The following is a 26,870-nucleotide window of genomic DNA, read 5'->3' as shown; positions in this document are numbered from 1 at the left end:
TGTTTTATTTATCATTTATAATATAAATACATAGTTGCATCAACAAATTAATAAATAATAATCAGATTTTTAAAATTTTATTTATTTAATATCCCTTCTCTTTCCCCAGTCCCTCCCCCACATCACTCCTCTGCCCATACTTCTCTCAGATCCACTTTGTGTAGGCAGAGGGTTTCATCAGAACTACTGGTCAGCTCTTTTCTGCCACTCACTTCCAAATAAGCACACAAAGACTTATTATTAATAAATGCTTAACTGATAGCATAAGCTTGTTACTAACTAGCTTTTACATCTTAAATTCATCCATGTTTCTTATCCACCCTCTGCCATGTGGTGATACCTGCTTGCAGCACAGCAAAATATGCCTATAACTCCTGTTCTGTTCCTATTCTTTAGAGGGTAGATCTACCACGGATATCAACAATACATGGCATATAAAGTTGCAGTAAGATTAAACACCTCCCTTTGTATTGTCTTGACAAAGTGACCCAATTTGAAGAATGGTGTCCCTAAAGCCAGCAAAAGAGTCAGAGACAGCCCCTGCTCACACTGTTAGGAGTCCCACAGGAAGAGCAAGACACACAGTTGTCACGTATATGCTAAGAGCCTAGATCAGTCCCTTGCAGGCTCCCTGGTTGTTGGTTCAGGCTCGGCGAGCTTCTATGAGCACAGGTGAGTTTATTCTGTGACTTTTCTTGTAGTGTCCTTGACCTCTCCGGCTCCTACAGTCCTTCTTCCCTCTCATCAGCAGGTTCCTCAACCTAAGCCTAATGTTTGACTGTGGGTCTCTGCATCTGTTTCAATCAGTTGCTGGATGAAGCCTTTCTGATGTCAGTTGGGCTAGGCAGTGGTCTCAACACATCCCAAAGGCAGGACAGACTGTAGGATGAAGGTTATGAGGCTGGGTTGGTCTCCCAGTTCTTCCACTGGAAGTCTTACCTGGCCACATGAGACCGTCAGTTTAGGCTCCATATCTGTTATTACTATGGTTCTTAACGAGAGTCGCCCTTGGAGAGTCCTCTGAATTTCCCTTGTACCAGGTTTCTACCTGACTCTACCACGCTGCATCCCTTTCCAGTAGTGTCTTTAAGTCCTTTTCACCCCACCACATGATCCCTCATGATCTCATCGCATCCACACACAGTCCATTCAGGAAATTTTTTATATTTCTTCTTGACAGGGAATCCCAAATGTCCCCCTTTGAGCCCTTCTTATTACCTAGCCTTTTGGGGTCTCTGGGTTATAGAATAGTTATAATTTCCTTTCAGTTAATATCCACAAGCCGTGTTTGTTTTGATGGCTCTGGTTTATCACACTCAGGATGATCTTTTCTAGTTCCATCCATTTGTCTGCCAATGTCATGTCATTGTTTTTAACAGCTAAGTAATACTCTATTGTGTAAAAGAAAAAAAAAGTGTAACGCATTTTCTGTTTTTCTTTTTTTAATTCTTCACATTTTAATTATTTGGGTAGAAATGTGCTCTGCAATTTCCCCACTCTCCTCTCCTCCCTTCCTCTCTTCTCCCCTTCCACCTTCTTCTCCCCACCCCCTGCCTTCCATGTTTTCAACTCCCAATTTACTCAGAAGACCTTGTATTTTTTTTCCTTTTCCTAGGTAAATCTATGTATGTCTCTCTTAGGGTCCTTTTTGTTACCTAGGTTCTCTGGGGTTGTGACCTGCAAACTGGTTGTCCTTTGCAATTATGTCTATTATCTACTTATGAGTGAGTGCATATTATATTTGTCTTTTTGGATCTGGGTTATATCTCTCGGGATGGCTTTTTCTAGTTCTATTCACTTGCCTGAAAATTTCAAGATTTCATTGTTTTTCATTGCTGTGAAGTACTCTGGTGCTTAAATGTATCCAACTTTCCTTATCCACTTTTTGGTTGAGGGGCATCTGTGTTGTTCCCCGGTTCTAGATAATATGAATAATTCTGCTGTGAACGTAGCTGAGCAAATGTTCATGTGGTGTGAGTATGTGTCCTTTGGGTATATTTCCAAGAGTGGTATTGCTGGGTCTTCAAGTAGATTGCTTCCCAATTTTCTGAGAACCGCCATGCTGATTTCCAAAGCAGATGTACAAGATTGCATAAATTCATGATATCATGGTTTTTAACAACTGACTAATATCCTTTTGTTTTAAAAAGATGCACCACTTTTTAAAATCCATTCTTTAATTGAGGAGATTCTAGATTATTCCCCACTTCTGGCTATTCTCAATAAAGCTGCTATGAACATTGTAGAACAAATGTCTTTATGGTATGAATGAATTGGGTCTTGAGGTTGATTGTTTCCCAATTGTCTGAGAAACTGCCATATTGATTTCCAAACTGGCTGTACAAATTTACAGAACTCGAGATAAACATTAGAACCCGTATGTTCCTATAAAAGAGTGCTCAGCTTCTAAACTGGGGGATATACATCTTTTGAGTACCGAAAGTATTCTCCTGTATGTGTCCTGTGTCATGTTAAACAACATGTCTCAGCATTAAAACACTAAAGTATTCCTGGATTGCTTCTACGGGCAAACTGATTGAATTGCCAATGATAACAAAAGAAAAGAGACCAGCTCACAAACAAGTAGAAATCATGCAAAGTAGTCAATTAATGAATGGGTCAAAGAATAAGTCAGTAAAGAGTTGGAAATATTTAAAGATGAATGACTGGAAAATATCACACACTAAAACTTATTGAATATTGAAAAAGTAGATCCTAAAGGGAATTTGTATTCATGAATGTCTCCATTAAAAATGATATATGTGAAATCAATGGTTTATCTTGACACAGTAAAGAACCAGAAAAAATATGAAAAAATTATTGCCAAAGTCAAAAAAGGAAAGATTAGATCAGAGATTTTAAAGACAGAGTACAAAAAAATAGCTAGCTTTCAAAAGATTGCATAAAATTGATAACTTTTACCCTGATTAATTCAAAAGAAATTGATAATCCAAGCAATCAGACAGTCCAAGTGGTTGTTTTAGATGAAAAGAATACATATCACAACATATTTACATAATAAAATAAATATTATTTAATCAATAAATGAAATAAAGCTGCCTGTCTCTGTCTCTCTGCCTTTCTTTCACTTAGCCACTCTCTCCTTCGGTCTCACACCGACATTTGTACATATATATATATATATATATATATATATATATATATATATATATACAAAGGAATATCAAAAGCATACTAAGTGAAAGATGCCCAGAACTAGGTATATGTTATGAAACTCAGTGTGTAGAGACTACCCATTTTAAGATGACCTATATGAAAAGAAGCACACTGGTAATTGTTAACGTCTTAAGGGAGCAGGGAGTGGGAAGTAATGACTGCTTAAGAGGTATTAGATCTTTGATGGTGGGTAATCAAAATGTTTTAGGCTTGAGACAAATTAATGCTAGAAGGAAAACTGAGCAAAATCATAAATGTATGAAACCCCAGGGAGCTGCATATGTAAAATGGCTAAATTTGTTTTGTGAATTTCTACTCAATAAGCAAACAAGAAAATCAGCACAGCAGTTTGATAGATTGTTCCTCAGGTAGAGCTGATGACATATTGTCTACATATATTTATTACCTGAAGCCTATTGTTTTTGAAATGTATATTTCACGATTTCTTTGGTTTTTCTAACAATCTTTGATGTCTGATACTTATAATCAGTAATAATTATGAACTCTTTTTAAGTCTCAGTTAATCTCTCTTTTATTCATTTCCTTTTGCTAAAAATAGATTCTTTTGTCATATCAGGCACCCTGATTACAATTTCTACTCCATCTACTCCTTCCAGTGCCCCCCACTGCCCTCCCATCCAAATCCACTTCCTTTTTCTCTCTCATTAGAAAAGAACAGATTTCTAAGACACAATATTTAAATCCAACAAAATCAGTTATAAGGAGATAAAACAGAATCTATCACATCAAAGGTGGACAGGACAAACTGACAGAAGGAAAAGAGGCCAAGAGACAGCACAAGAATTAGACCTACTAGTTTGCATATGAGGAATCCCTCAAAACTCTAAAATGGAATCTGTAATATATAAGAAGAGGACCTCAAACTGACTCATGTGACCATCCACATGCTGCTTTGGTCTCTGTGAATTTGTATGAGCCCTGCACATGTTATTTAGAGGGCCTGCTCCTGGTGTCCTCCATCCCTTTGGATTGCATCCCACTTTACTCTTTCTGTCTCTTCTTCCACTGAGATCTCTGGGACCTGAGGATATGGGTTTAATGGAGACATCCCACTATACGATCAGCTATAATTATAAATTCTAAAAGATGCAGGCAGTGTTGTTTAATAAATTTAGGTCTATAACTTTATTATTTTATTGTGCTTACTATAATTATATTTTAATAGAACTGTTATTTTTTAATGTGCTTGTCTTCAGAGTTGTGTGATGTGGGAGATCCTTCTGTCTATGTGTTGCTTTTATTGGTTAATGAATAAAGAAACTGGCTTGGCCTGATAGGACAGAGTAAAGTTAGGCAGGGAAAACTAAACTGAATGCTGGGAAAAGGAAGCCAGTGTCAAAGAGAAGCCATGTAGCCCTGCGGAGACAAACGCCAAGACTTTACCTGGTAAGGCACAGCCTTAAAGCTATCCACAGACTAAAGTGAAAATGAGTTATTTTAGGATATGAGTTAGACAGAAATAACGCTTAAGCTATTGGCCAAACAGTATTTCAAATAATATGTTGTCTGTGTGATCATTTGGGGTCTGAGCTGTCGGTGGCTGGGAAACAAACAAGCGACCTCTTAAAACAGTTGTGTGCCCTCTGAAATGGATATATAAATGTGTTAATTTGGTATAGGTTCTAAAGTAATTCTGCATTTAAAAAAATTATTTATATTTATTTTATATCTAAGGCATTTTGTCTGCACGCATTCTGCGCGCTATACATAGAAAGCCTATGGAAGCGCGAACAGGGAGTCTGACCTTCTGGACCTGGAGCTGCAGTCAGTTGTCAGCAGTCAGATGTGGATGCTGGGGACTAAACCTGGGTGCTCAGCATGAGCAGCGAGTTATCTTAAAGACTAAACTATTTCTTGTGAGGGTCAATGCCACTTTTCTTTGCACATTTCCGTGATCTTTTCCCAAATGTGTCAAGTCAAATAGGAGAGAGAGTTAATAGCTTTCAGCAATTGCTAAGAATTAGATTGCAAATTCAGATGAACTCAATCAATCCAGCTCCACAACTAATGATGAACCTGTTGCTTTTATCCCCATACTGAACGAATGGTTACACTAAGAAGAAACTGATAATTTAATCAGTTGTAGTGACACTTCTGAAGTAGCTTTAAATAACATAAAGTAAAGCGTTTGGTTTTTTTTTTTTTATTGTTGTTGTTGTTGGTTTTTTTTTTTTTTTTTGGTTTTGCTTTCCAGTGACTTTACACAGAATAAAAGGAGAAAATGTATTTGAAGACAACATAAATATGGAGCTCGCTTTTTCTTTCAGTATGGTGACATTGAAAATGCAGCAAAGTGGAAGAACACAAACATATCAAAACATTTGAATACCTACTCATATTTACTTTCCTCAAACAGAACCAAGAAATTCAGAAAGAAGGGTTTGCACTAAACAATCAAACCACTGCAACACAATGTGCCAATTTTTTTGTGATGGCACATTTCTGCCATTGAAAAATGAAACATTCTCATATAATTTTTAGTTTCTTATTTAATTAATTTAAAGGTACATAAGCAATTGTTTTATTTTCCTCCTTTTGGGCTTTTGAGATATATATTTTTGACCATTCAAAAAGAGATTTTAAACTTTGATTTTTATATCATACAAATTTCAGTTATCTCCTCTTATCATTAACACAAAAGTTGTCATATTGTTCCTCAACTAGTATGTCATAAAGCTTGTTTTTGGGTATGAAGTCAGATAACTTCTAACTTTTAAAATATTTTTATTGGTTGTTAAATTATCATTTACTACTCAATACATTTATAAAAGAATGTATGTTAACCAAATTTATCTTATCTTGATAAATAATACATAATTAATTGAAAATTAACCAATACTAGAACTGTTTGAAATACTAGTAGAAAAAGTTAATAGCAAGAAAATAAAAATTAATAATGTTATAGTAGTGAGGGATCCAAAATAGATGTACATTTTAGTACTTCTCCTAAATTCAGGAGAAAATTAAGTTTTAATAATCTAATAAAAGTGGCAAACAATAAAATAAAGTATCCAGAGTTTAAACAAAATAACAGAAATTTAAAAATTTTAGAAAAAAATATTCAAACTACATTAAAACTGGAAACTATTGATTCTTTGCGCTAAGCACAAAATTATTTGGAATAACAACCAACAATATTTAGAGGCTTATCTGAAAGTGGCTGAAACAAAGCCATATCCAAGATAAATAATCTTAATATTACCTCTATGAAAAAAATAATGATTGTAAAAGGACATTAATAGTGTGCAAGTGTGAATATTGTACCTTTTTTAATCTGCAATACTAAAAAGAAAAATGAAGTAGAGAAATCCTATCATGACCTTGGTGGGGAAAATATCGTGGGCTTTATACTTAGTCAAATGGACAAATCTAACAGTTAACTTCTAAAAAAAAATCTATACAATTGGTAAAGCTTCAGCTAGATTCATTAAAAGAAGGAACCAAAGACCAAAATAACTGCATAATCTGAATAGTTATTATAGATTAAAAGAAATACAAATTTTATTACACATATATAATATATAATATTATCCACTCATTAAAGGGAATGAGATTTTGTGTCTGTTGTAAAAATGAACTTCTAACATGCACTAAGTGGAAGACGAAAGGAACAATGTTTGCTCATTATATCACTGATTGTACATGAAATATTCAGAAGCATACACAGAAGAAGCACCGTGGTGATTTTTAGGATACACACAAATGGACATAGGTATATCATAAGTGTATGTTATTTGAATCCAATATACAAATGTTTTAACTACATGAAAACAAAGAATCCATTCCGTCAGTGTACCCACTAGTAGAACCAGAAACCTGTGAAGTTTAAATAAGGACCTTGCTGAGTTGAGAGAAAGAGTCAAAAGAGTAGAATCATAGCTAAAACAACAGGTAGCCCACAGCCGCAAAGGAGGAAGCAGAGTCTTCATCTTAGAGGAGTAACAATCAAGGAAATATAGCTACTGCAGATTGTAAGACCAGAGATATCCGCATTTCTCCACCTCTGGCTCCTGCCTTTTTCTTCATTTATGTACTCACTCATAAGTGGATATTAGACATAAAGCAAAAGATAACCAGTCCACAGTCCACAACCCCAGAAAAGACAGGAAACAAGGAGAACACTAAAAGAAATATAACTGGATCCCCCCAGGGAAGAGGAAGTAGACAAGATCTCTTTAGTAACATGACAGTGTGGGAGAGAGGTGGGGGTTGGTAAGGGAGTTGGGAGGGGAAAAGTGGAGCGGGGAGGAGAGCATGAAGGATCAGGAAGAATGAGTTGGGTGAAGGACAGAAAGGGAGAGCAAGGAAAGAGATACCTTGAAAGAGGGGGTCATTGTCAGGTTAGTGAGAAACCAGGCACTAGGGAAATTCCCAGGAATCCACAAGGATGACTCCAGATAAGAATATAAACAATAGTGGAGAAATTACCTAAAATTCCCTTCCTTTGTAATCAAATTGATGACTATCTTAATTGTCATCATAAAACCTTCATCCAGTAATTGATGGAGGCAGATGCAGAGATTCACAGTTAAGCACTTGACTGAACTACTGGAGTCCAGTCTTAGAGAGGGAGGAATGGTATTAAGGGCAAAGTGACCAAAACCATGATGGGGAAAACCCAGAGGAAGAGCTGACCTGAGCCAGTGCAAGTTCACTGACTCTGGACTGACAGCTGGGGAACCTACATAAGACTCAACTAGGCCCTCTGAATTAGAGTGTGTGGCTTGGGCAGTTTGTGAGGCCACTAGCTGTGGACCAGTATTTATCCCTAGTACATGAGTCTATTCCCTATGGAGGGATACCTTGCTAAGCCTAGCTAGCTACAAAGGGATGGGTCTAGGTCCTGCCTCAAATGATGTGACAGATTTTGTTGGCTCCCCATGAGAGATCTCACCCTCTCTGAGGAGTGAATGGGAGTGGAGTCAGGAGAAGATGGGGGGGGCAGTAGGACAGGAGGGAGCAGAAACTGGGATTGTATGTAAATTAAGGCTGAATTGAGAAAAACTAAAATTAACAAAAGAAAATTGTTAAATATTTTGATCTGGTCTTTCCCCTTCTTTAACTCCTCACAGATCCTGCCTGCCTCCCCACCCACCTAAATACATGTTTGTTTTCTTTCTTTCTTAAAAAAATGATTATCCAAACAAATAAAAAAATATGACATAAAATACAGAAATGAAACAAAATGCACCCCAAAATGTATAATCCATTCTTGTTGACCAACTACTTCTGGTCATAGCGCTTTTCCTGGAATGTAGTTTTTATACCCAGTGACATTCAATTGGATGAAGTTGATTTTCCCTTTCCCAGTAGGTATCAGCTTTGAATATTTTCTTTCTTAGTGGTGGAACTTCATGTCTACTTCTACATGCTAGAAATTTGTATGGTTTGAACTTCTTCAGACCTTATGAATACTATCGCTGTCTCTGTAAGTTCCTATGCATATCAGCCTGTTGCCTACTAGAGACACAGTTTCTATCTATCTATCTCTCTATCTGTCTATCTATCTATCTTATTATCTATCTATCCATCTATCTATTTATTATCTATCTATCTATCTATCTATCATCTATCATAAAAAGAGAACAAACTATCTTTTTTTATTTTACATACCAATACCTGTACCCATTCCCTCTATTCCTCCTATTCCCTACATCTAATCGCACAGCCACCACACATACCATGCACCCCTCAGAGAGGGTAAAGCATATTGCATTGGGGAAGGTCAAAGGCTCTCCCTACTATATCAAGGCAGAGCAAGGTATTCATCCAAAGAAGATGGGTTCCCCCCACCAAAAAAAAAATACAAGTAGAAGGGATAAATCCTGATGCTAACTTCAGTGGCCTGCAGTCTGCCCCAGTCATACATCTGTCACACACACTCAGAGGGACTACTTTAGACCTATGCTGTTTGTTGAATAGGTCTTTTACTTCTTTGGTTAGTGTTACTCAAAGATATTTTATGTTATTTGTGGCTATTGTGAAGGGTGATTTCTCTGATTTCTTTCTCAACTCCTTTATCATTTGTATATAGGAGGGATACTGATTTTTTTAGAGTTGATCTTGTAGCCTGCCAATAAATAACTGAAGGTATTTATCCCTAGTAGAGTTTTTGGGGTCACTTATGTATATTATCATATCATCTACAAATAATGAAAATTTGATTTCTTCCTCTCCAATTTGAATCCCCAAGATTTCCTTTTGTTGTCTTATTGCACTAGCCAGTACGTCAAGAACTATGTTGAATAGATATGGAGAAAGTACAGAGCGTTGTCTTGTTCCACTTTTAGTGGAATCGCTTTGAGTTTCTCTCCATTTAATTTGATGTTGGCTGTCAGCTTGGTGTATATTGCTTTTATTGTGTTTAGATATGTTCTTTTTATCCCTGTTCTCTCCAAGACCTTTGTCATAAAGGTGTGTTGAATTTTGTTGAATGCTTTGTCAGCATCTAATAAGATGATCATGTGTATCTTTCTTTCAGTTTATTTATATAGTGAATTTCATTCATATATTTTGTATGTTGAACCATTCCTGCATCACTTAGATGAAGCTGATGTGATCATAATGGACGAATTTTTTGATGTGCTCTTGGTTTTGGTTTGCCAATATTTTATTGAGTATTATGCATCTATGTTCATGAGTGAGATTGGTCTGTAAATCCCTTTCTTGGTTGACTCTTTGTGTGTTTTTGATATCAGGTTAACTGTAGCCTCAAAAAAAGAGTTTGACAATGTTTCTATTATGTGGAACACTTTGAAAAGTATAGGTATTAGTTTTTCTTTGAAGTTATAGTAGAATTCTGCACTGAAACCATCCAGCCCTGAACTTTTTTCGGTTGGGAGGCTTTTGATGACAGCTTCTATTTCCTTGCAGGTTATAGGTCTACTTAAATTGTTCATCTGGCCTTGATTTAATTTTGGTATGTGATACCTATCCAGAACATTGTCCATTTTTTTTTACCTTTTTCAATTTTGTGGAGCATAGGTTTTTGTTCTATGACCTAATGATTCTCTAGATTTCCTCAGTGTCTTTTGTTATATAAACCTTTTCATTTCTGATTTTATTAATTTGGATATTCTCTCTCTGCCTTTTGATATGTTTGAATAAGGGTATGTTTATCTTGTTAATTTTCTCAAAGAAGCAGCTCTTTGTTTTAATATTTGTGTTGTTTTCTTTGTTTCTATTTTGTTAATTTCAGCCCTTCATTTGATTATTTCCTGTCTTTTACTCCTCCTGGATGAGTCTGTTTCTTTTTGATATGGAGCTTTCAGGTTAAGTCACTAGTCTGAACTTTCTCTACTTTCTTTATGTAGGCACTTAGTGTTATGAACTTTCCTCTGAGCACTGCTTTCATGCTTTCATAGTGTCCCATAGGTTTGGGTATGTTGTGCCTTCGTTTTTTTTTTTTTTTTTTTTGAATTTGAGGAAGTCTTTAATTTCTTTCTTGACCCAGGTGTGGTTCAATAGAGCATTGTTTAATTTTCATGTGTGTGTGGGCTTTCTGAAATTAGTATTGCTGTATAATTCTAATTTGAAATCATAGTGATCCAATAAGATACAGGGTGTTACTCCATTTGTTTTTGTATTTTTGAGGTATTTTTTTTTCCAAGTATGTGGTCAGTTTTAGAGAAGGTTCCATGAGGTGCTGAGAAGAAGGTATTTTCTTTTGTGTTTGGGTGGAATGTTCTGTAGATGTCTGTTAGTTCCATTTGATTTAGAATATTTGCTAATTCTTTTATTTTTCTGTTGGGGTTTTGTTGGGTTGACCTGCCCATTGGAAAGAGTAGGGTGTTGAAGTCTCTTACTAATAGTGTGTGGGGTTTACTGTACAATTAAGCCTTAGTAATGTTTCTTTTACATATGTGGGTGCTCTTGTATTTGGGGCATAGATGTTCAGGTATTGAATCTCTGGCTGACCAGGCCTGTGTTCTGTGATAACTTTGGTGGCCCGAATGTTAAAATTGTTGAGAACTGACATTTGGTTAGTGACTCCACAACAGGACATCACGTTTCTGTCTCTTACAGTAAATGAAAATAGAAACTTATTAGGCCCGATGAGTTATGACACTTTTAGAATTTTAAATATTCCCTTGTCAGTGTCTTCAAATGAGACAGTTGGCCAACGAGTCATTGAGCACACATCGCATAACCTTCATTTTGCCAAATGAGAGAAGATTATAAATTCGGAAATGAACAAGAAACATGCATAGCTAAATTATGACTTAGCTACACATATATATTTACCCATAGGTCAAAATGACAAAATCAAATATAATTTATTCATTGAGTTAGTGGGTTTAATTGTATTGAGGAAAGATAGCTTATCTATAAAATATGTATGACATGGTTTTTGGAGCTCTAATTTATGCAGATGTGAGCTCCTGGTTATGAATAGTTCCCAAAATAGATTACATTTGGGTTTTAATCTTCATAACATATTCTAGCACCTCAATTGAATATACAAAGAATCTAAGTGGGATGGATACAAAGCACCACTGTACCTTAACCTGGCCAGTGCTTTAAATGTTAAACAGAACTTGCTAGAATCTCAGAGAAGTTTTACCAGAGTTATTTTGCTGTCTGAGTTCTATTTGTATTTAACTACCTAAAATATATTAGATTTTTCCAGAATATTTAAATGCAACACAATTTTCTCCCATTTGCAACTTTCTTTACAAACGATATTTGTTAAATCAAAGGAATTCAAATTTCCACTATTAATCATATAACGAACAATGTATTTATGATACCCATATAAACACTGAGTCTTATATTTTTTAACTATTCGGTAAAGACTTGTGAGTTATTTGTAGAAATAACAGAGGACAAGAAGCGTTGTGCACACGAAAGGCAGATTCACACCGACTTCTGGCATTTTGCTGTGAACTCCTGCTTAAAGGCTGTCACACAAAGTGTGCCACATTATAAATATAAGCATGCTTCAAATATTGAAGGTATGGGAATTCACATAACAAGTATTTCATCATATGGAACTACTTTATTGCTCATCACTATGTTTCCAAATTTTCTCCTGATTCTGTACTACATAGTCATTGAATATTGAATATTTTAACTTCTGACAAACACTGTAGGCGTTAGCATTGAGTAACAGGCAAATGGACAGGAATTTTTGACCTTTAGACCATATATCCTCATGCAGTGATACCGATGATAAGCAGGAATTAAGACAAGTAGTTAGAAATAAACTACCCAGGAACAATTCATAGAAACATTGATTAGAATAAATACCAATACAAGAAAAGAAGGAGTCCCCCTCTCTCTACATCCCCCCTCTCTTTTCCTTTTTCTCTCTTTCCTTCTCTCTCATTCCTCTCTTTGTACACACACTTGCTCACATGTATGTGCATGTGAGTATGTGTGACTGTATGTGTGTGAATGAGAAAGAGAGAGAGACTGTGCCTGTGTGTCTGCATGTTTAACTGTGAGTGAGTGTGAACAGGTGTGTGTTTTGCAGGCACGCATGAAGCTGCCAGAAGACAACCTCATGTGTCAATTTTTAATTTCCACCAAACTAGAGACAGGGTCTTTTCTTGTTTGTACCAGTGTATGCCAGGCTAGATTCACAATGCCATCAGGCACTAAGATAAAAACAAGCAAACAGATGCCCTACTGGAGGCAGTGCCACACTGATCATTGTATCTTGTCTCCTGGATTCCCTTGTAAATGACAGCATGTGGCTCAAATATTCATCTTTCTTAGCCTGTAGGTACCTCATAACAGGATTTCCCTGCATTGCCCCACAATCTGTATTGTGCTTCTTTTTTTCTAGCTCAACGGGGTTCATTTGTTTTAAATTAAATAATAAAGTTTAAACTAGGCAAAGCAGATGCAACTACTTTAATATTCAGTGTAAGTAAGAACTCTACTCACATTTTCCCCTAAAGCACAGCTTTACTCTGTGCTTTCTGTTGACTAGACACTTATTTCTCTCCCATATACCCATCCTAACCAGGATAAAATGATCCAATAATTTCTACTGAATCTATCGCACTAACTTTTATGTTTAATCGATTTGTCTTGTGTGTATTTTTGTCCACGTGATACTAATGGTTTTTGACTCTAATCTTTTGATGTAGTAACTAAGTTAATAAATATATCTTCATAGAGTTTATACTAAAGTTTATTTTCTAACTGCCTTTTATTAGGCCATGAACATGCTATGATTCCTTATGTGGTTTCAGTACCCTTAGTTCTCATATTAAAGTTAATTGGCATTTAGGAATAGCTCTTTATTTTATATGCTTAATAATATGCTCCTATGTAATCCTAAAATACTTGTTTTACACTCCCTACATGGACATTTCCTCAGGTCTTGTAAATTCTTGTCACTTTAGGGGTCTGTTCTAATCCAATCCTCATGAGGACCATGTAAAATGGGGACCATTTTCCTGTTTTTATTAGTAAGGAAATGTAATAGTGGTGTATAATTGATATGAATTCTGTAAAATGAATCTTAGAAATTTGGATTTCAATATACACATGGGCCAATAATTGATAGTATTTTGTGATTCTGAATAATCGCAACAAGATTCAGTTCACAGTCATAAAGTAACAGTGGTAAATAGCAGATAGTCTATTGACTTCTATAAATTACAAAAATTTCTTAATATTCCTATTACCGTAGGTTTCATTTTAAGCAATTTCCAAAATTATTCCTTTGTATGACTGCTATGAACACACAAAGCACTAATTAGTTAAGTGGTTAAATATATTTATTGTCATTTAAATACATTTATTATCATAGTATTTTCGATATATATTTGTTTATTAATTTGTAACTCATCATTAATAAATGGCATGCTGTATGTATGCAAATTAATGAATACACAATCTTGTGTGTACATGTATAAGGCACACATAGATGAACATGTGTGCATTCTTTATATGTAAATCAGGTCAAGTGGCTTGTGTCTTTTATCTTGTGTGTGTTAAGACACTGCAATTAAACTTAACTGTAAATTTTGGAGTTGTATATAAAAAATACAAAAAATCAGGATTTCTATTCAGTTTTTCATAAATTCCCCCATGAGTTTGTTAATACATGGCTATGTATTTCAACTTAAGTTCAGGAATACAAAAGTCTTGTGTCATCTGATAAAGTGATGTAAAATTGGTCAAATTTCTATTGATGTAAGTTTCAGGTTTATCCTGGCAAATTGAAGTCAGTTTCCAATTAACCATCAGTGATAATTTTGTATGGAATTGTACCTCAATACTTCACAAAATATTTAGAGTCCCAGTAAAACATTTTTTCTCCTACAATCTCTTCACATTCTTTTTTCATATTCTATTGTGTTCATAACATTAAAATAGAGTCATTATACCATCCTGATTATATAATCTTCACTCATTTTTGGTTATTCTAATTGCTTGCCCATATGTAATTGATTCCCTGTTCCTTTTATTTCCTCGGAGCAGGAGATTTCTTTAAAATACAGATTCTATTCTGCATCTCTCCTTTCTCATCACATTTCTTATACACTAAGGCACCAAGATACAACTAAATAATTTGGCAGAATCTGAATAGTTCCCTTGTGTGACTCTTATGTGGAGTTCTGTGAGGCATTTTAAAGCAAGAAATTTCTTTAAAACATTTCTTTTTAACTCTAATTTTAATAATATTGAAAATCAGAGAAAGAATTAATTACCTATGTTTTCTATTTCTTTTATATTGTATAATAACCCCAACAGGAGAAATGGTAGCAGTTATAGCAGTCTTTTTAAACATCCCTAATAGTAATGTATTTTAAAACATTAAAGACAAAATTGAGATTTTTTTAAAAATAATACTAAATAACATTTAAATGAAGAGGTATTGGGATGAGATGGTTCTAGAAGGAATCAGGGTTGCATTTGAATATCCACTTTATATTTGCCTCATTAACTACTAGTCTTGAATTTAATGGTGTCATTTTTGTAGATATTTGTTACAGAGGAGGTATCTTAATTATACCACAGAACTTCCTTTGATTTAACAAGTTTCAGCTTCACAGTCTATGAGATATGTCTGTCTTAGAATGTTTGTATGTCTTTTTGATCTTTTCTTTTATAACACGTTTATTTGGGATTTCTACTGTGAACATAGTTTAGATTGTTATATTGATTTATCCACTTGGTTTTTCAACCCTGAACATATATCCATTTAATCACTGTGTTAAAATATCTATCAGAAATCTATGATATGTAAATTGGACAAAGCACTAAGAAAGATTTACAGAGGATGAAATATGCATATATATACATACATGAATACATACATAATATATGTATATATGTAATATAATATGCACATATATTTCATGTGTGTATAAAATCTCTTTTATATTAATATTATAGTATATGCATATTTATACACACCTTGTTTATTTCCTAGAATAACCTGTAATCTGCTGCTAAGGTCCACATTGGTTAGGTGAATAACTTCTGAATCACCTACAGGATGTTCATGACTATAATATCTGCCATAATTCTACAAATATTAATTATGCATGGGGTGTGGAGTTGGTTATGGCTTTAAAGTTTTGCTTCCGTATTTTTAGTTGACATTTAAAAGTTTAAAAACCTTTAAAAGACATTGTGATGTATTATTAACATATGCATCAGTAGCCAGTCTCACCATGCTTTGCTTTGTGTTCACATATCAATGAATGTGATATAGTCTAACTGTTGCCTTTGCAGTGCTGAGGCCTAGAAACTGTTGCTCAACATTTTCCTTACTTAAATACATCCTAAAATTTTATTTTCTCTGATTTTTATTGTATTAGGATAGCTATCAACCCATTTAATAAGTTAAATGAGTTTCAGACTTTAATCAATAAAAAGAAATACATTATATTATATAGGTTATCAGAAGCCTACAAGGGATAAGAACCCTTAGAATTTTAATGAAATACTCAATGAGCTATAGGTATCTAATGAGATCTAAAGGGTCTAAGGAAAGCTTAAATGAAAGCATAAAAACATCAATCAAGGCAGTTTTATGCATAATGTGGATGGTATTTGACAATAAATAGTGCCATGATTTTTACTAGTCTATTTTTTTGTTGTTGTTTTTTTCAGTAACCTCAGGTCAAGAGACAAGTTAGGTGTATGAATGGATCAGGAGTAAAATTAATATGTCGTGAGAACCGAGACACAGAAAGCTGTGCCAATTTAGTGCCCTGTGCTGCTTTGCCGAGAATCTTAAAGAAATCTAACACAATCTAATGGTGCCGGTGCCAGATAGGTGTCTTTTTTTTTTTCTTGAGTGACCTCATCACGGTGAGCAATGCTGCCCCACAGTGATCTGTTTAGAAAAAGAAAAACATGGAGCAAGAGACACAAGAAAAGGTAATATGTTTGGTCTTTTCACACTTCTGATCCCCATGTAGCCTAACCAAACATGACCAAAAGACAGATTGGTACTAGAACTAGGGTGGTACAGAAATGAAAACATACACAAACTTCGATGATTTATGTTATTCATTAGAAAAATATTTGTTCAAAATCAGAAGAATAAGATCAGGGTGTCCCCTTTTCACTAAGTCTCTTATTTTATTAATGATTGTCATTACAGTGAGAGAGTAGCTTGCTGTGTATGAGGCAACAGATCTGCAGAGTCTTTCAATGAATGATGTCCTACAACAAAAATGGTTGTGACTTTGCTATATACTACTACCTGAATTTACTGAATAGAAACCTACTCAGTTTTATAGAGTATGTGTTAAAGAAGAGAGGATGATGAGACAATTTGAAAGGTTTGTATTTCTGAGCTATTGCGAGCTCAATATCCATGCCATTAAAACCTGTCTTAATTGTGTATTCAATGCCAGTGTGTACTTTAAACACATAACCTTCTGGATCCCTCATGTTCTCCTCCCTGCTCCTCTTCTCTGCTCCCTAGTTCCAGGACACACTCACCCTCCTCCTACTGCCATTTTACTAAGGAAATCTTGTCTATTTCCCCTTTCTGGGGGGATCCATGCATGTCCCTTTTAGGGTTCTCCTTGTTTCCTATCTTCTCTTGAATTGTAAGCTGTAGGCTGGTTATACTTTGCTTTATATCTACTTATGAGTGAGTACATATTGTGTTTGTATTTCTGGGTCTGGGTAACTCAGTCAGGATGGTTTTCTTTTTTCTAATTCAGTTCACTTGCCTGCAAATTTCAAGATGTCATTATTTTTACTGCTGAGCAGTACTCCATTGTGTAAATGTACCACATTTTTTAATCCATTCTTTGTTTGAGGGGCATCTAGGTTGTTTCCAGGTTCTGGCTATTACGAATAATTTTGCTATGAACATAGTTGAGCAAATGGTCTTCTGTATCCTCTTGGTATGTGCAGAAGTGTGGTGTTGCCAGGTCTTGAGGTAGACTGATTCCTAATTTTCTGGAAAACTGCCATACTGATTTCCAAAGTGGTTGTAGAAGTTCACATCCCCCCCCCCCCCCCAGCAATGAAGGAGTGTTCCCCGTACTCCACATCCTCTCCAGCATAAACAAAAAGCTTTTCTTAATACTTCACAGCTAGATGCTGTTTCTAATTCTCCTGAACTATCAGAGTTGTGTCTGCACAACCCTTGAGTACCTTGAGAGTTGACATCTTTCCTGTCTGAAATTGAGTCCTCTCAGTACAACTGTAGTCTTGCACTTAGCTTTGCCCTTACCACAGTAATTTAAGTAGAGTGAGAGTGTTTCATATATGTGTCAGGTTGGCACACTAAAACATGATTCATTTCAAAATTAATAAAACATGTGAACACTTTGATCCATCCCCTAACTTTGCTGTTGATGCTTATTAGTGATGCAAAAGGTGAAGCAATTGACAAATTTCTGCTGACTGTATACCCTCATGTCTGGCTAACAAACAGAACTGGAACTCACAAGATCAACAGTCCTTTACTGTAATGGCGAGGTGTAAACGCTAATCTACAAAAATGGAGGCACTTTGAAAATTTACTACTCAATATTTTAAAATTAGCTAACATAATTCCATCTTATAGATTTGTGTTAGCTACCTTTCTGAAATAATAAAGAAATTCAGGTTAGCGTTTTTTTCTTGCTAGACTCTTCCTTACTTCTGTATCCTGGACCAATGTGGGAAATTTGTAATAAAAAAGTCATTTTCCTAGTTTACATTCATGGACATGAGTGATATAAACTCTCTCTCTCTCTCTCTCTCTCTCTCTCTCTCTCTCTCTCTCTTTTAATGTGAGGAAAAATGGAATCAAATGGGGAGAGCCAGTGCCCCATAGAAAGATGGGTAGGTGGTAGAGAAAGTAATATCCCTGAAAGCCCATGGCAGGTAACACAACATACATACACTTTGCTAATGAGACACTGCCTAAACCAAGGTAGAAGGTGGGAAATGATACCCAAGATTGCCCTGTGGCTTCCACACATGTATACTGAGCACTGTGGCAATTGTGCTTGTGCACATATATGTACACACACACACACACACACACACACGGACACACATATAGAAACACAGACACATACACACAGAGAGACACACAGACACACAGAAAGTAGGAAATGTCCCTGATAAATTTTCAGTTCTGCCCTCCTTATATTGATGTTAAAACATGTCATGACTATGTGTGGTTTTTTCTAAGCCCATCTTGATGAAGGAAGATTTTTTGACAATGTCAGTGACGTACTGGTGGTAAACCTGAAAGAAGAACACAATGCCCTTTATTTGAATCACAACACAAGAAAGTTAAAATTCCCACTATGTTTACACTGAGCATTCACAGATTAAGAGAAATTTGTACCCAGCTGCTGAATCTATTTTACTTCAATTCCAGAGTAAAACTTATTGCATTTATTTTCTAGAGCTTACGAAGTTAGAATGTTTTTCATTTCTGCTATTTTAACATAATCCCCAATTCCGATAACATTTCAGAAAAAAAAATATGTTTTTGAGAAATTAGTTTCCTTGTTGATAAGATTTTGACAATGATCTATGCGTGACTCTTCTAATACATTCATAAAGACTTTCAATGTCATAGGAAACAAAATGAAATCCCCCAAAAGAAGTATTTTTCTTCCTTTGAAGCAAGGCTTGAACCTATAAAAGCAGATGCAAGTCAATGGCCGTTTGGATTCAGTACAATGACAAAAAAGCAGTAGCTATATTTCAACCCATACCAAAATTGGATTGCACAAAATATATAGCTCAGTCATGCATATACTACAATACCTTGTATAGTCTAGTATGTAATTAGAATACATGTTCTTTAGGTGATTATATTATACTTAGATATATGACAAATTAGATAGGTATACATTTAAGTTTAGATCTCAGAATACAAACCCTTATTTTGTTTTGATGTCATCAGCTTTATAGCCCTTTATGGTTTTAATTTAAGTTCCATAAAGTAGCTAAGATTACACATCCTTATGCTTTTAGGTGTGTATGTGTGTGCACATGCACATATTTGATTCATTACAGATTTATATGGATAGGTATGGAAGTCAGAGGTGGATTAGTTGATTTCCTCTATTGCTCCCCACATTATTGTTTTTTTTTTTTGAGGAAGAGTCTCCTACTGAATTGGAAATCGATGATTAGAATTGAAACTAAATAGGTTAATAACATGACATTTTAGTCTTGCAAAGAATAACCTGTCATGTAGTCACATAGAGAACAAAAATGTTAAGTCTTCGATGAGGTAAATGGGGTTGGGCTGATATACATTAATGGGAAATGACCGGTAATGTAAATGAGGGATATCTTACTGAAGATGCGTTTAATGACATAGCAGAGCAGAAAAGCAAAGAATGCTCTGTAAACACAAACTAAGATCATAAAATACATGGATGGTTACTACTGGACTCCAGAATACAAGAGAGCTATGAGAAAATAAAATTATTTCTTTGCAAACTTTTTATTAGCATTCTATTTTTTTTTTTTTTTTTTTTTTTTTTTTTTTTTTTGCTGATGACAAATAAGAGTTCTAGAAGACACTAAAGAACTCATTTGCTTAACTCGGTGGTTCTCAACCTTTGGGTCCTGACTCCTTTGGAATAAAATGGCCTTTTCACAGAGGTCACTTAAGATCATCATAAAACACAGATATTTACATTATAATTCATAACAATAGCAAAATTAAAGTTATGAGGTAGCAACAAAGTGATTTTATGGTTGGGGTCACCACAACATTAGGAACTATATTGAAGGGTCACATCATAAGGAAGGTTGAGAACCGCTGACTTAACTTACAGTTGGTGGAGCCTGGACAAAGAAGCAAGTCAGAAAAGCCCAGGGCTGGTAAGACTAAGGAATTGGAAAACTGTAGTATCTTGTAGTGACTGAGACAAAAGAAGGCAAGGAATAATGTATTTATGCTACAAGATACTTTGTTACAAGAGAATGATGCTTTCTCTTGGGATATGTCTGGTAGCTAACCAGCTAGTTCTTTGATTCCCTGTGAAAAGTAATAGTAACTGGAGAAAAAATTGTACAGAAACATGTGTTGGGAAGTTTACCAAGAATAATAGTAACGTTCAGGGCTTTTGGCAAAAGTCTTCTTGGCAATCCTGGTACCTGTGTGGAAAGCATTGTCACTATGTGGAGCACAAATGTCGTGGTTCAAAATTGTCTAAGAATATTGTAGAAGACAGGGGAGCATCAGAAGAGATCTTATCTGCAACGATTCTCATCTGTCAGTGTTGTTAAGGTATAACTCTAGAGGGAATCTGAATAAAGATCAATTTTTTTTTCCGCATTGAATCTGTGTCCTTGACTTCCACAGACTTGCTGGAAATCTTCCAGGGGACTGAAAAGTGTGCGCTGTTCATCTCCTCTTTGCCCTGAATATCCAATTCTCCTGTTTTCATGCCTTGTTCTGTGCCCACGACGGCCGACTCTAAAGGAGTGCCTTGCTTTCCTGATTCTGGCTGAGTGTGGCCAATTGGACTGGGAAAGGGAGAGAAGGATATAAACAGAGGCTTTTTGATGTTCTGCCCGGTTCCGCAGCCCCTTTTAAAATAATCACTCAAAGGTTTAATATTACTTACAAGCTGTTTGGTCTATTCCTCAGGCTTATTACTAAATAGTTCTTGCAAGTTAACTTAATCCATTTTAATTAAGCTATGCTTTGCCATGTCCCATAGCTTTACCTTTGCTCTAATACATCTAGCTCCTTCAGCAGCTGGCTGGTGTCTCCTCTGACGGGCATTCTTCTCTTTGTATCCCAGCTTGGATTTCCTGCCTGACTCTATCCTGCTTTGCTATAGGCCAAATCAGCTATTTTACTAACCAATGGGAATAAAGCATATTCACAGCACACAATATGGTTATCCCACAGCAGAAATGCAGAGTATTTTATAATGCATCTTGGGTCATGTTGCTAGAAGCTGTGGAATTCAAGACTGAAGGGCCAGCATTTAGTCAGTGCTTTTCTACTGTGTAATTCCATTGTGTAAAGTTGAAAGGTAGGAAAGGGGCCACCTGGGATTTGGAGAAACAGCTAGGTAGGGAGAAATAGGTAGGGAGTGAATGAGGAAGGGAGGGACAGAAGAAGAGAGAGACATACAAAGAGAGAAACAAAGAGAGAGATACAGAGAAAGAGAAAGAGAGAGAATAGTAACATGAGGAAACATGAAAGACAGATAAAATTCGTGTTTATTCCTGTGGTGATATGTTCACTTCCTTGATAATATTATTTCTTTCATAAGACTGGTCCTTCCTTGTTCCCTACATCTCCAACAATGTTGCATGAGGATCACATTTCTGTCAAAGGAAAATTTACAGACTCCTTAAAGGTATAGCTCATAGAAAACGTGTTAGGATGATCCCAGGAAACAACCGTAAATATTGTGAATTTGTGTGTGTGTGTGTGTGTGTGTGTGTGTGTGTGTGTTTGTGTGTGTGAGTATGTGTTATGGAAAGTCTGCTCTTATTTTGGAGAAATATAAAAAAGATATATGCAGAAATTAGAATGTGCAACCCAGACTTAATGGTACCATAGATGTGTGCATGTGATTATCAAGGAAGCCAAGCAGAGCTTAGTACTTGAAGTCATGGTCTAGGTGATCTGTTACTGTAGTGTCTGCATTCCTACAAACTGTAGCATTGGCACTCTTACTATGAAGGCTTTACAGGGACAGCCAACCTCTGACATATTGATGGCTTCTTATTAGATGGTCAATAAGGCTTGTTGAAGTAATTGCAAGTACACAGCTGTAATTACACAGCAATCATTATCTTATCACTGATACTGGTAAATGTCCATTGCCTTAGTTAAAGATTTTTGTTGCTTAAATCTTTTAACTCTTAATTTGTTCTGGAACCTCAATTAACCTTATTCAATTATAATATTATAAGTTAAATTAAGACAATTTATTATTATATAAGCAAAAGTCATCAACATATTGCAGTGCTAACATATGAAACTGGGGATTATGCTTTGGGTAGCATTGGCTGACTGAAGAAATAACTAGCTTGGGTAGGAATGCATTCAGATTCATTGAAAAGAAATTGTTTATCCTGTCACATGTAATTCCCTTGGGTTTTGGTGTTCTTTGTGTTCCCTAAACTCTGAAAGATTATAGGATAAAGTTCTGGAAAGTTATCTTTTTTTCATCTACAAAATGTGATCATTATAATGCCTTCTCTGATGTTTTAATTAGAATAATAAATGTTATAATAACCAAAGTCAGGGAAATTTCTATTTCTTCCCTCAATTTGGTCCTAAATTTGGCATAAGGAAAAAAAAAGTACCTATGTTTTATCAAAGTTGTTAACAGTTTCCAGTAGAAACGAAACAGAACACACTGGTTGATAAGGCTTTGATGAGCATGTGCTGTGTGGATTCGAGAGAGGAGAATGTGTGCATGAGATTGTCACTAACACTCAGGAAATTTGCTAGTTTTAAAAGATGCTTGTTTAATCAAAGTATTCATCACTTAAATCAGAATATTTATTGGCACTTACAGAAGCATCAGATAGGTGTTTATATAATTTGAATTGTAACATTTCCTCCAAAAATAATCTTGAAGTATTAATGAAAAACATTCCACATTCGAACCTTATTAGGAACAGCTGTCAATAAATATGATTACTTACAATAAACTCATATTGGATCCAGGTGGACCCCTGACCAATTATTATTGGCACCTACGTACACAGCTGGTATCCATTTATGAGGGGTCACCACGTGCAACTGACACAAGTATACGGCTGGTATCTATGCATGACTGGTGCCCCTGTGAATGTTGTTCATGTACATCTGGAATCCATACTGTTGCCCAAGCCTGACTGGTGACCATATATGAGTAGTGTTCATGTATAACTGCATTGATGATGGATGATCACTGAAAACATGGAGAGAGAACACATTAGGGCAGACATTAAAGTGAGGTAACTACCAACCAGGAACCCCAAAGGCTAGAGAGAAGCAAGAGGGATTCTTCCTTCTGGCTTCAGAGGGAGCACGACCCTGCCATCTACTTAGTTTCAGACTTATTGCTTCTGAAACTATAAAAGACAAATTATCTAAATGACTGTTGTTTTAAGCCGCTTCTATTGTGGTAGTTTGTTATGGCAGCCCTCAGGAACTAACAGTGAGAGACGAATAGTAAAACTCAGTAGAAAACAGCTATCGGCCTTCTGCTTCGCTGTGCAGAATCACTCTGAGACAAGGCGTCCAATCATTCACCAAAGACAACTTCCAGCAAGAATTGCAACCCACACTGTACAGAGTCCATAACATCCATTGTAAACATAGCATTCAGTAATTAGCTGCTTCTATTGCTTAACAAGTTTTTTTCTATCCTATAACTAAATACATGTCATTCGAAACATTTCTATCCCCCCCTTTCCAGCATCATTGTCAGTACAAATGGTTTCTGAAGATTTAAGATATGTGATTATTGTTGCCTCAAAGTCAAGGATAGAGATATCCCAATCTTTCAAATTCAGATTTTTTTGGAGGCAATTTTTGTTTATCACCAAAAGGTTAAAAAAATCTCATTAATGAAAGTTGAGCATTATTTTCACAGACAAGTTCGTTTTGGAGATCCTTGGTTTTTACAATTTTCATTAGATTAAAATAATGTCACCAAAGAAGGAATTGGGCATGTCCTTATTTGTAAAATAAATTAATTTATGAATAATTTAAACTTATCATTATTGTTGCATCTGTGTATGTATGTGTGTGCATGATGTGTGTGCCTGCGTTTGCACACATGACATATACACAGAATTTAGAAAACAGCTTTGTGCAGGAGATTCTCTCCTTCCAAAGATTAAACACAGAATAGCCGGCTTGCACGTGCATTTACCTGATAATCCATTTCACAGATTTAAGAAAATTAATGTTTAAACCACATTCATGGTTATGAAAATATGTCTTAAAGTCTACAAGATTAGTTTTTATCTGCTTAATGGGAAACAAAAGTTGATTTTCCAGTATATAACTTGCCAATTACATTCTTCAAGGGATATTTTTACCAACTTAATCTTTGAATGGCTGCTTTGTATTTGTTTTAGCTTTACTTTAGCAGAAAGGCACAGTTCTGATTTTCATATTTTTAATTTAATAATTGCATGTGATCCTTTATTCATGCAGCTGATTTTTTTTGGTAATGTAAGTATTATTTAGGTCAGAATGCATTGAAATGGAATAAATTTGAGATCTATATTATGTATTTTTCTAATTAGTTTAAAGCATTACCGAAGACATTCAGGGTTCTTTCTTCTACCACTCATGCTGATGCTGGTATTTAATTTTAAAAAAATCCTTCTTTAAAGAAGATTATTCTCATATTGGTGCACTTTGAGAAAGGTATCCTAGTGACAATATTGCCGAACTATTAAAGATTTAAAATACTTTCCATTAGGCAGGCAGTGTGCAGTTTTCCTTTCAAGAAAGTTTGGAAAAACAATCAAATCCACCAACAAGGAAATTGGCTGTGAAATAGAAACCACAGGAATGTGAATTGCTTAAGTATGGTTGCTTTATTTACAAATGGACTGAACAAAATATCTCATTAAATAAAAAGTAATTTTCCAAGGTAAAGATTAAACATCCACAACATGGAATAAAAAGAGACAACAAACATCAAACTTCTGGCTACAACAAACTGAAAATAGATTTCCTTTGCTTAATGGATAACAAACATCATCTTCCATATTTATCACCAATCACATTCCTCAAGAAAACACTTTTTCCAACTAAATTTTTGAATGATCATTTTGTCTGTGTTTCAGTCTGCTTCACCATAAGGGCAGAATTCTGACTGCCTCACTTTTAATTCAATAGTTACATGGGATCTTTTGCTAATGCAGATGCTAAGGTTATCTTTGGCAATATTTTGTAGAGCAATGCAATCCAGAATGTGGTTTGCACACAGGAACCACGTTACAATTTTTTTCCAGAACAAAGTCACAAAAATTGCAAATATTATTATTTTTTTTTTGATTTTTCGAGACAGGGTTTCTCCGTAGCTTTTGGTTCCTGTCCTGGAACTAGCTCTTGTAGACCAGGCTGGCCTCGAACTCATAGAGATCCGCCTGCCTCTGCCTCCCGAGTGCTGGGATTAAAGGCGTGCGCCACCACTGCCCGGCAAATATTATTTTTTTTCTAGGAATTTCACATTCATGTGATGATATTCACATTCTTTTCAAGCCAATTCATGTTGTTGAGGCTGAATGATGAGCCTCATACAGCATGAGCAATGTGCTCATCATGTGTAATTAGATCCATTACCCATGTTTAACTGAGAGGAAATCAAACCCTTGTTCTCTATCACAGTAAGTTGGAAAAACAGTGATATATTTGAAATACTATCAAATTTAGAGTCAGAGTTTTATTCAGATTTCTAAGTATACTCCCAGGCCCTTGTTATACATTGAATGCTAATTCATTTAATAAATAATGGAGATGGTGATTAGTATGTCAGGGAGTGGCACTTTCTGAGAACTTTAAGTGGGATTCACTCTCTGTTACTAACAAAGTGACTCACCAATGCTTCACAACACCAGTGATTTCAAGACCTGTTTTTGTTTTTCTGTGAAGATATTACTACTTTCTACAACATGGTCACATCTAATTAAAAAAAATATTGTGTCTGAAATCTCATTTGAGAAGTTCAAGGGAGAGGGTGGACCAACCTGAATTGTGATTAGGGCACCTCTTAACCTCATCAGAGAAGTTGTACTGTGCAGTAGATGGAGTAACACAGAAACTATCAAAGGTAGAGAACAAGGGATTACATAGTTCATAGCCAAAATTGGGACATTGTTATAGGATCACTACCCCAAGACTTAAGGGTCATCTCACAAAAGGGTCAGAAAGATTGTATGAGTCAGAGGTGGGTGAGGACCTGAGCCAAACAGTATCTTCTGGATTTGAACACTGTATTCATGAGCTCCAGCAACTATAGTTAATTGTACAAGATATGCACAGCATCAGGCCCCTCAACGTTCTAACAGCGAGTGGGAAGAGGTTCATGAGACCCAACCCCTAACAAAGAAGCTGTGGATAGCAGATGGCTTCCAACAGAGAGTGAGTTTATTTTAAGGGCATGGCTTCTGGTAGGTCATTCATGCTTCGCTGAATAGCCCTGTGCCAGGACTGTGTAGACAGCCCTAATTGGAGCTGATGAATTATTAAATAAAAATAAAACAAAATAAAAGAGGACATGAAGGTGGGGAAAGTAGAA

The sequence above is a fragment of the Microtus oregoni genome, unplaced genomic scaffold (assembly GCF_018167655.1).
Source record: "Microtus oregoni isolate MIOR12 unplaced genomic scaffold, Mior012 000015F_ref0000493, whole genome shotgun sequence".
Lineage (NCBI taxonomy): Eukaryota > Metazoa > Chordata > Mammalia > Rodentia > Cricetidae > Microtus > Microtus oregoni.
This window is presented reverse-complemented; position numbering follows the sequence as displayed.